At 42.2% G+C, this 9,896-nt stretch overlaps 1 protein-coding gene across 12 annotated transcripts in view; it reads right to left on the reverse strand.

Annotated features, from left to right (window-relative positions):
• kaznb (kazrin, periplakin interacting protein b) overlaps positions 1-9,896 on the reverse strand; it is a 153,642-nt gene that overhangs the window by 33,249 nt on the left and 110,497 nt on the right. The window lies entirely within an intron of this gene.

A 9,896-nucleotide genomic window follows, 5' to 3' on the forward strand; every position in this document is an offset into this window, starting at 1 on the left:
TTGCCTTGTAATGGTACCCTTCCAGTTATATTGGACAAATATACTGAAATTCAAACAATAATTACATTAACATCCAATTATCACTAGCATGTAATGCGCATTTTCTGTTATCGACAAAGTGAAAGTGCATTTAAAAAAGGTTTGCGAAATTTGCTGTCTCCCACCTGTTTCCATCCAATTGGCCTTTTACCGATAAAATGATGTGCGTGATGACGTCATCCTTAAAAAAAATGTCATGTACGTTTTCATGTATCGCAAAAGAAATCTGCCCTTGAGCTGTTTCCATACAGAATTTTGTGTATATTGCAAATTGTATATCTTTTGCATCCCGTATATCCTCAAATCTTTGAAAATGGAGAGAGTATTGAGACTGAAACTGGCCAGCTCACTGTCATTTTAATTTCATAAATAATTGCAATTGTACGAAATATCAGAAGATGACGTCAGAATGGAGAAGTTGCTCATCTGATATAGCTTCAAGTAACTTCCCTTATGCGATGAAGCCCACGGGGGCCTGGCAGGTAGTAGTGGAGAGCTGCGCCCATCTAAATAAAACGACAAATCACTTAAAGAAGCTGGAGTCTGATTGTAAAAATATAAACACATCCTATAAAATGAGAGAAAAACAAAGTTTATTTGAGACAGCACTATCCTGCTTCTAGTGCGGACAGGTTTGTGTGGCTGCAGAGCAACTGATAGGCGAATGAGAGAGACAGTACTTTGGTCACTGTCTGTCAACTCCTGGCACAAGCAGGTGCAATGGGATTGATAGTGACACAGAACTTCTCCACCAAAGTGTCATCTTTCACTGTGTTGTTCTCCAGCCTAAGCCTGCTCAGGCTAACAGTGCAACTTTTACTATTACTACTGTAGTGCAGGCGGAACTTTAGCCAAGCTCCAGGCTCGCGGTTATCCAGTCCGCGCTTTTCAGCGCACTTTCAAAAAAATAAATAAATAAAATAAAATAAATAAACGGCACCACACCACAACAGGCAGGTTTCCCTCCATCGGGTTTAAGTGCACGCTCCTTGGCGTGTGTATGTGTGTTTCACATGCTCTGCCAATCGGTAGGACCTCTGCCACACCCATTAGTCCCCCAAATACACTTTTCTATTAGTGGTGGTAATTTCGATTCATCCCAGTGACTCGAATCTTTTGATTCCATTCACTAAAAAGATTCGTTCACTGATTCGTTCAGTGACCCTTTCTGTAATTTACATCATTACCCCAGTAGATGGCGCCAGTGAGTGACTTTTTAGATATTATGAGTTGTTTCATTGACTCAATACATTCATTTAAAAATGCCAATTTTTCAAGAGACAAGTTTTAATATTATAATTTAGTAAAACTGGCATGTCCAATCCACAAAGAGAAGGTCTGGTGAATTTATTTTCAAGAAAGACATTTTAGTCAGTGCAGGGTAGTTTTGAGAGAGTGGTCACAAATGAGGATACGAATGTAATTTGAAAAAAAAAAAAAAAGATTTTTACATACTTGCATGAAGTAGTTTTCAGTGCTACAGTAATTTAAAAACATATCCATCAGTCATTTTTACACATTCATGTATAGCGGATTACGTTATGAACAACACAACAACAACACATAAGAATTGTCTTAGTGCTACACACTTTTCAAATGCACTGTTCCGTCCTTGTTTTCATCTTGTTGAAAGGGTGGCGAACTGAATGAACGTCATGCTTATATCAGCCCAGTCGACGTCAGTGAGACAGCAGATCCTCATTAGTTCACCTATTTCGTTGATTCATTCATGAACAAAAATGACCAGTTCGTTCATTTCGTTAACAAACTGCAAGTACCAGTTCGTTCAATATTAGGGCTACCACTCTTGTTCAGACTCAAAGTAAGGGTCATATTGGTTGGACATATTGAACGAATATCATGCTCTTTCACTTCTAATGCAGTCTTTAAAAAGCAGGAAAAAGCTACCAAAGCAGTCACACGTTTTATACGAGCGGTACTTACATGAACAAAAACTATGAGTCAGTACATGGTAGTGAACGAGAATGATTCGTTCACTTAAAAGATTTGTTCAAAAAGGAAACACCATTATTTTCTATTGATCCACACTCCTGCCGCCTCTCACACAAGTATCATGTCAAAAGCCAGTAATCGGATGCGCCTTTGCTTCTGTCACTACTGGTAGCATGAGGCGATACCTGGACCCTACAGAGGTTGCACAGGCAGTCCAACTCCTCCAGGATAGCACATCAATACGTGCCATTGCCAAAAGGTTTGCTGTGTCTCCCAGCACAGTCTCAAGAGCATGGAGGAGATTCCAGGAGACAGGCTGTTACTCTAGGAGAGCTGGACAGGGCCGTAGAAGGTCCTTAATCCATTAGCAGGACCGGTATCTGCTCCTTTGTGCAAGGAGGAACAGGATGAGCACTGCCAGAGCCCTACAAAATGACCTCCAGCAGGCCACTGGTGTGAATGTCTCTGACCAAACAATCAGAAACAGACTTCATGAGGGTGGCCTGACGGCCCGACGTCCTCTAGTGGACCCTGTGCTCACTGCCCGGCACTGTGGAGCTCGATTGGCATTTGCCATTGAACACCAGAATTGGCAGGTCCGCCACTGGTGCACTGTGCTTTTCACAGATGAGAGCAGGTTCACCCTGAACACATGTGACAGACATGAAAGGGTCTGGAGAAGATGTGGAGAACATTATGCTGCCTGTAACATCGTTCAGCATGACCGGTTTGGTGGTGGGTCAGTGATGGTCTGGGGAGGCATATCCATGGAGGGGTGCAAAGACCTATACAGGCTAGTAAATGGCACCCTGACTGGCATTAGGTATCGGGATAAAATCCTTAGACCCATTGTCAGACCTTATGCTGGGGCAGTGGGACCTGGGTTCCTCCTGGTGCATGACAATGCCTGGCCTCATGTGGCGAGAGTATGCAGGCAGTTCCTGGAGGATGAAGGAATTGATACCACTGAATGGCCCCCACGCTCACCTGACCTAAATCCAATAGAACACCTCTGGGACATTATGTTTCGGTCCAAATTGATGCCGCCAGGTTGCACCTCAGACTGCCCAGGAGCTCAGTGATGCCCTGGTCCAGATCTGGGAGGAAATACCCGTTGTCAGGCACGCATACAAGCACGTGGAGGCCATACAAACTACTGAGTACCATTTTGAGTTGCTGCAATGAAATTTCAGCAAAATGGACTAGGCTGCTGCATCATTTTTTCACTTTGATTTTCGGGGTGTCTTCGAATTCAGCCCTCTGTATGTTGATAATTTTCATTTCCATCAAACAATGTGGCATCCTTTCGTTCCTAACACATTACCCATTCCATATCAGTATAGATATCGAGCATGATATTTTTCCCAAATTGAGATCTGATGTGTTTTCAAAGTGTTCCTTTAAGCAGTATATATGTATATACATACATATATATACATATATATATATATATATATATATATATATATATATATATATATATATATATATATATATATATATAATGTGCAATATGCATGTAGGGACCCCTAAAATGTGAAATGTGTTGTGTGTTTCGCATAATAAAGCCAAGAATGCTGAAATGCACTTGTTTTATTTTGTTTACATGTCACTGAAACTACATTAACCAGAACCAGCTTCCTTTATTTTATTTTATTTCATTTAATTTCATTTCATTTCCAATGTAATATTTTCTTGAACTAAGGTGTAGCACTGCTGGCCAATCAGCATTTAGTTTGATTAGTTCGTAAGTGACTTTGCTTTCACACCACATTGAATATAGCGAGTAACACAGCCGAAACATCATCCGTTGAATGTGCACTAACGAGCTGGGCCCCAATGATAATACGCGTTTGCGCACTTCATGCAAGTGAGACTGTTTGAAAAGGTCTTTACATAACGAATTGAGACTTAAACTTTCATATGTGCCATGTTTATAGTGGGTTTATTCTCTCAAGTGGTTGAAATATGTTGAGAGTGGGTTGTGTTATTTTTTCAAACGCTTCTCCAGGTACTTTTGAAAGAAAGCGTATAAAATTCTAAAGGGTATTTTCCTTTCTTGTGAAACTGTGATTATATACTTTGTTTAGGTTGGTAGGGCTCATCATACAGTCAAGAACAGAGTCAAGAAGAGGGGCTAATACAAAAAAATTTTTTGTTTATCTGTTCTTTTAACATTTGTGTCACTGTATTTCATTCTGGGTGAATAATTAATACAACCAATTTAATAATTCTAGGGAAAGGGCAAGGGTGAACCTTGGACCTTTTGCAGACTGTCAAGCGGAGCTGAGAGGAGAGTGTTAATATCTTATGTGCCATCGTGTTGAGCGATGTACCTTTGTCACTACTGATGAGACTATTGACAAAGTGTTAAACACAGTGGAAGTTTTTGGTCATACTAAAATACGTAGTCACTGTGGTGACGCTATTTATTTTAGTGGAGACCAGTACTGATCTAGATCCCGATATTATACCTCCTGAAATAGGTACTGAAAGGGAAGCTGGACCCTGGACTGTCCATTTGGTTGGTAGTCTAGTAGCTCCTAGTCCTGCCTCTGAAGATGATACCTTCCAGCTTAAATTGCTAGCCTTGTTGCAGCAGGAGGGTAAATCTATGGAGGGAGTGAAGGCCATAGTCATGGGAAATCAGTCTTCTGTGGGTCCAGCTGACTCTATAGGCAAATTAAAAGTCCATTGTAATCAGGTGTAATCAGGGCCTGGTAATAGAAAATTGAGGTTGTTCTCAAGGATGACACTTGTCCCTCCATGGGAAGAAGAGTATGAAGTCTGGATGGAGCAGGCCGCTCAAATATTCAGTGAATTGCAATGCACAGATGCTGCAAAGAAATATGAGGAAGAATATGAGTGAATATGAGGAAGAAACCTTGAGAGCAACGCGACTCAGATGGAACCCATCCTCATCTGAGTGAGACCAGATAGTGCAATTATAAATAATTGCATAACTGTATAAAAATTGCAATTGTGTAACCACGAAAGTTCATTATAGTTTGCACATGAAGTCTATTTTGTTGAAGTTATCAACTGTTCACTGATGGAGACTTGAGTGCAAAACTGTTTGTGGGAATTGTAGTCCTAAAGCTATCAAAGCAATCGTAGTCCTAAGCCATCGTAGCAAAACTGCTCATATCATTTGAGCAGCTCTAAAGTCATCTTCATGGTTCCTAAGTGGTACCATCCACAGTAAGCTCATGTCACTTTAAGCTGTCTGTGTGGGGCCATCCTCAGCAACAGCGAGTGGTTTCCAACCGGATGTAGGGCATCAGGATGGATCAGGCATGTCCGGAGAGCAGGAGGGGCCAGGATCACTGGTTTTGTCACACCTATCAGGAAAGTGGAGAGAAACTTTTGGCTTTCTCTTACAGGTTAGATAAACTTCTTCACTGGGTTTTCCTGAAGGGAAGGACTGATGCAGCAGGCATAAATAGAGCTAGAATGGAGCGGCTTATTAAGGGAGCCCTTAAAAAAGCCCTTACAAATACTGCAGGATCCCGCTGTGAGAGAGGAAGAACACGGAGTAACTGCCAGAGAGGATTTTAAAGCTTCTGTTGCCACTGTCATTACTCCCCAGGTGTCTGTGCCACCTGAATTGCATAGCTTGAAGAAGGAGGTTAGAGTTGTTGACTCAAGTGAGTCGACTGTTGAGCATGGCCACTGTGACTTCTGGCTCTGAACATACAGAAAACCCCCAGTCAGGCGCCCAAAACTGTGATCCATGACAGTTCTCAAAAGTCTAAAACTTCAAAGTTGCCTTTGCCTGGTATCTTCTGCTACAAATGTGGAGCACCTGAGGATCTTAGAAAAGTGAATCGAAACTGATTAACATATGTTGCTCACAGGGAAATGTGACCAGAGTTCCGTCAAGGAATGGCAAGGGGCTCTGAATAACACGTTACACTCATTGTTCATTTTCGGCTAAAACTAGCCAGGCACAGTTGTCTGTAGGTTTAATAGGACCTGTCACTGAGGTTTCTGTTCAGATAGAAGGGATTTTCACAAGAGCTCTTCTTGACAGTGGTTCTCAGGTATTGTACTGTAGTTTTTATGATGCATTGCCTTGCATTGCATTGTCTTGCCTCTTCAGCCTACAGAAAATCTTGAGATCTGGGGTCTGAGTTCTCACCGATATCCATATGATGGATACTTACCCCTGTGACTTCAGTTTACTGAACATGTAGCTGGAGTGCATCAGGTGGTTGACACTCTTTCAATAGTATGTCCAGACCCTTTGAAAAGGGTGGGGATAGCTATTTTGGTAGGTAGTCGTTTAATGAGGAAGCTGTTTGAGTGTTGTCATGAATGAGCTGAGAGACATTCTTACGCAGTTTGACTATATATCCCATTATCAGAGAAGCTTATGAGTCTATTCAGAAAACAGATATGTCATAGGATGACACAGTTTGGTTTGTGAAGCATAAGCCAGTTGTCTTGAAGCCAGGACAGGTTTTACAACTCACAAGTTTACCTAAGTTCCCTGGTCAGATGCCTGAATCATTGGTGCTAATAGACCAAGCGGCAGATGACAATACTGCCTTTTCTGCTGAATTACAGGTGAGACCTGAAGTACATTCAGCATCTGTTGTGTAAAGCTGATGAGTTGCGGTGACTGTCCAGAACATTTCTACAAGGTAAGTGTTGGTGAAATGGAGCACTCAACTCGCTTATGTATTTCCAGTGACCTTAGTGCCACAGCTTACCCCCAACCGTCCGCCAGACCAAAGTAAACTTTCCCCTGCATTATTTGATTTCGGAAATTCTCCTGTGCTGGAAAAAAAGCAAAACAGAGCTTGTGTGAGAAAATGATGCAGAGAAGAGAAGTGTTTTCCCTTCATGAGTGGGAGATGCAGTGTTCAAAGAGTACCGTGCATGAGATAAGGCTGAACGATTTGCAGCCTTTTTGGGAAAGATCTCTCAACTTGCCCCAGCTGATTTGGAGGTTGTGCGGCAATATCTGCAGGACCTTAAGAGAACTGGCATTATTTCAGAGTCTCAAAGTCCCTATGCTTCGCCCATTGTGGTGGTGCGTTAAAGGCTGGGGAAGGTCAGAATGTGTGTGGACTATCAGACGCTCAACCAACAGACCATACCAGATCAGTGTACTGTTTCCCAAATCGAGGATGCTCTACATAGCCTATCTGGGAGTAGATGGTTTACTGTCTTAGATTTCAGGAGTGGAAATTATCAAATACCTATAATCAAATAATTATCAAATTATCAAATTATCAAATACAGCACTGGTAAAAGTTGTAAATGACTTACTACTGGCCTCTGATCAGGGTTGTGTCTCCTTGCTGGTGCTGCTTGACCTTAGTGCAGCTTTTGATACCATTGATCATGCTATTCTGCTCGATAGACTAGAAAATGTAGTAGGCATTAAGGGAACAGCCCTTTCCTGGCTCAGGTCTTATTTGACTGATCGTTATCAGTTTGTGGTGATTTCTCTTCTCATACTAAGGTAAAGTTTGGTGTCCCGCAAGGCTCTGTTTTAGGCCCACTGCTCTTTTCTCTATATATGCTACCTCTGGGTAAAATTATCCGTAAGCATGGTATTAGCTTCCACTGTTATGCTGATGACACACAGTTGTATGTTTCAGCAAAGCCAGATGACAGACACCAGCTTAATAAAGTTGAGGAATGTGTAAAAGACATTAGAAACTGGATGCTTATTAACTTTCTCTTACTTAATTCTGACAAGACAGAAGTACTTGTACTAGGACCACATTCAGCTAGAAGTAAGCTTTCTGATTACATAATAACTCTGGATGACCTTTCTGTTTCATCATGTGCAGCAGTAAAAGATCTTGGTGTGATTATCGACTCTAGTCTTTCTTTTGAAGCTCATGTAGATAATATAACTAGGATTGCTTTCTTTCATCTCAGAAATATTGCTAAAATAAGAAATATATTGTCACTACACGATGCAGAAAAGTTCATGCTTTTGTTACGTCTAGGTTGGATTATTGTAATGCCTTACTGTCTGGATGTTCCAGTAGATGCATAAACAAGCTCCAGTTAGTCCAGAATGCAGCAGCGAGAGTCCTTACTAGAACCAGAAGATATGACCACATCACCCCTATCTTATCCACACTGCATTGGCTCCCAATCAAATTTCATATTGATTATAAAATACTACTATTGACCTATAAAGCACTAAATGCTCTCGCGCCACAGCACCTGAGCGAACTTTTGGTCTTTTATGATCCGTCACGCCTACTCAGATCAAAAGGTGCAGGCTATTTGTTGGTACCTCGAATAATGCGGGCTACAGCTGGGGGTAGAGCTTTCTCTTACAAAGCCTCACAGTTATGGAACAGCCTTCCACTTAGTGTTCGGGGCTCAGACAGTCTCAGTGTTTAAGTCTAGGCTGAAACCATATTTGTTTAGTCAAGCCTTTTGTGAATAGTTTTCTTAGGTACAGGGGCAGGTCTGGAGGGTTTCACAGGCATAGAGTGTTGTGGTGAACTGGGATGTTTGGATGCTGTCGCCCCCCCCACCCTCACACGTTCACTCAGGTTTGTCAACGGTGGAGTGGCTGGCTGTCTTATGTCCAAGGGTGCCCTCATGTCTGTGTTAGCTTCTGGCTCTCCCTTTTAGTTATGCTGTCATAGCTAGTCTTGCTGGAGTCCCTGCTTGCACTCTGTATGCAAAATACATCACGCTTAACCATTAGAGGACAAAAGCTCACCTAACAATCTCTTCCTTTCTCTCCATCTCTCTCTCTCCCTCACTCTCTGTCGAGCTACACATGCTACTTCTGAGATGCCAGTGATGCCAGTGATCCTGACCCCTTCTGCTCCTCCTCGCTGCCTGACCCATCCTGATGCCCTACTTCTGGTTGGAGTTCTCATCGGTTGAGATCGCTCACTGCTGCTGGGGGTGGCCCCATATGGATTGCCTGAAGAACTTTTTGGATTGCTGGGGATGGCGCCACATGGGGGCTGTGGAGATGGCATGGGGATCACATATGGGGAGCTATACTGTAATGGCTTGGGACTGCGATTGCTGTAGTGGCTTTGGGGCTGCAGTTGCCACGAGCAGATTCGTACTCAGGACTCCATCAGTGGACAGTGGATAGATTTTAACCAGCCAGACTTCTTGCAAAAACTGTGAGTGCAATTGTGCATCAAATTCATATTTGTCCATGTAGTACACAATAATAGAAGGGATTTATTTATAATCGCACTATCCGTTGCACCCAGATGAGGATGGGTTCCCTTTCGAGCCTCTCAAGGTTTCTTCCTCATATCATCTCGGGGAGTTTTTCCTTGCCACCGTTGCCACTGGCTTGCTCATTAGGGATAAATTCACAGTGATAAATTCAAATATTTACAATATATTTTTGTGAATCCATTGTTAAAAGCGCTATACAAATAAAATTGAATTGAATTGAAATACCTATGAGTGATGCCGACAGGGAGAAGACTGCATTCACCTGTCCTTAATGTTTTTATCAATTTGAGCGTATGCTCGTTTGTGGAACACTTACTTTCCAAAGGGTCATGGAGAAAACTTTGGGAGATATTAACTTCTTGGAAGTGCTCATGTACTTAGATGATCTAATTGTTTTTGGACTGACTCCTGAAGAGCACAAAACATGGCTGTTGAAGGTTCTGGATAGATTGAGAGACGAGGGACTGAAGATCTCCCTTGATAAGTGTCAATTTGGCAGGACCTCTGTAAACTATGTAGGGCATGTTGTCTCACGAGATGGAATAGCCACTAACCCTTCAAAGATAGAGGCTGTTGTATCCTGGCCCCAACCTAAAACAGTGACAGAGCTCAGATCATTTTTGGGGTTCTGTGGATTCTACCGCTGTTCTGTGAAAGATTTTTGAAAGTTCGACTTCTTAACGAACTGCTGTAGGGGCATCCAAATATGAACTCAC

The sequence above is a fragment of the Pangasianodon hypophthalmus genome, chromosome 20 (assembly GCF_027358585.1).
Source record: "Pangasianodon hypophthalmus isolate fPanHyp1 chromosome 20, fPanHyp1.pri, whole genome shotgun sequence".
Classification (NCBI taxonomy): Eukaryota; Metazoa; Chordata; class Actinopteri; order Siluriformes; family Pangasiidae; genus Pangasianodon; species Pangasianodon hypophthalmus.